The sequence below is a fragment of the Gnatocerus cornutus genome, chromosome 8 (genome assembly GCF_029298725.1).
Source record: "Gnatocerus cornutus isolate USDA-ARS CGAHR chromosome 8, icGnaCorn1.1, whole genome shotgun sequence".
In the NCBI taxonomy this organism is placed as follows: Eukaryota; Metazoa; Arthropoda; class Insecta; order Coleoptera; family Tenebrionidae; genus Gnatocerus; species Gnatocerus cornutus.
Window position 1 is genome coordinate 441,508 of NC_142240.1, and position 854 is coordinate 442,361.

Below are 854 nucleotides of genomic sequence, written 5' to 3' on the forward strand. Positions count from 1 at the left end.
CAGCTTGGAAGTTGGTTGGAAAAACAACAACAAAAAAAAAAAAAAAATCGGTTCTTTTCAGAACCACAAATTCAACTCGAACGAATTAAAAATTTTTGTCTTAATAAACTATAAGTTCCTCAGAGAGAATATAAACGACGATGGAAAAAAAAAAAATATATATATATTTAAAAAAAGTTTGACATCAGAAATGTTAATTAAAAAAGAAAAGAGGAGAGACAACGGCACGCGGTGTTCCCAAGCGGTCACCCATCCAAGTACTGACCGCGCCCGACGTTGCTTAACTTCGCTGATCAGACGAGAAGCGGTGCATTCAACGTGGTATGGCCGTTGCCTGGTAAAATTTTCCAATATGGTAGGTCGTCGTTGACGATTTTTTGTGATTGTTCTATCGTTTGAATGTGACAGTCTTCGATGGTACGCATTTCAGAAAATATACAAGATTTAAAAGAAGAAATTAAATTTTTTCTTTTTTGCGAGTGGCTTTTCTAGTATTTTTTTTTGCGACGAAATGACGAGAAAGAACTCGTCGTATCAGGCGTCAAATTGTTGTTCGTTTGACGATCTGTACGAATCACTTGCGATTAACGTAATTTAAAATTTGATTTAAAATTGATTTTACTTACTTGCTTAGATGAAAACGGCACCCACTTGATGTAAACGCCGACACAGACCGTAGATAAATGAACCCCGAACGGGGTTAATTCATGAACTGACCGTAATACTACGGTTGAAGGTTCGCCGCCGCCGCCGCTACCTGCTTTCTTTCTGCGAACTGATAACAGGGTCGGTTTCTTTGTCCGTTCATTCATCGAAATTCCCACCACTCTGGTCGGGCGAGGCGAGGTGTTGTT

The 854-nt window shown here is 39.1% G+C and overlaps 1 non-coding gene across 1 annotated transcript; it reads right to left on the reverse strand.

The window, feature by feature from the left end:
• Positions 1 to 216: 216 nt before the first annotated feature.
• LOC148169279 (5S ribosomal RNA) lies at positions 217 to 335 on the reverse strand. Its single transcript, XR_015770661.1, has one exon. It is a non-coding gene; the product is annotated as a 5S ribosomal RNA (ribosomal RNA).
• Positions 336 to 854: the final 519 nt, after the last annotated feature.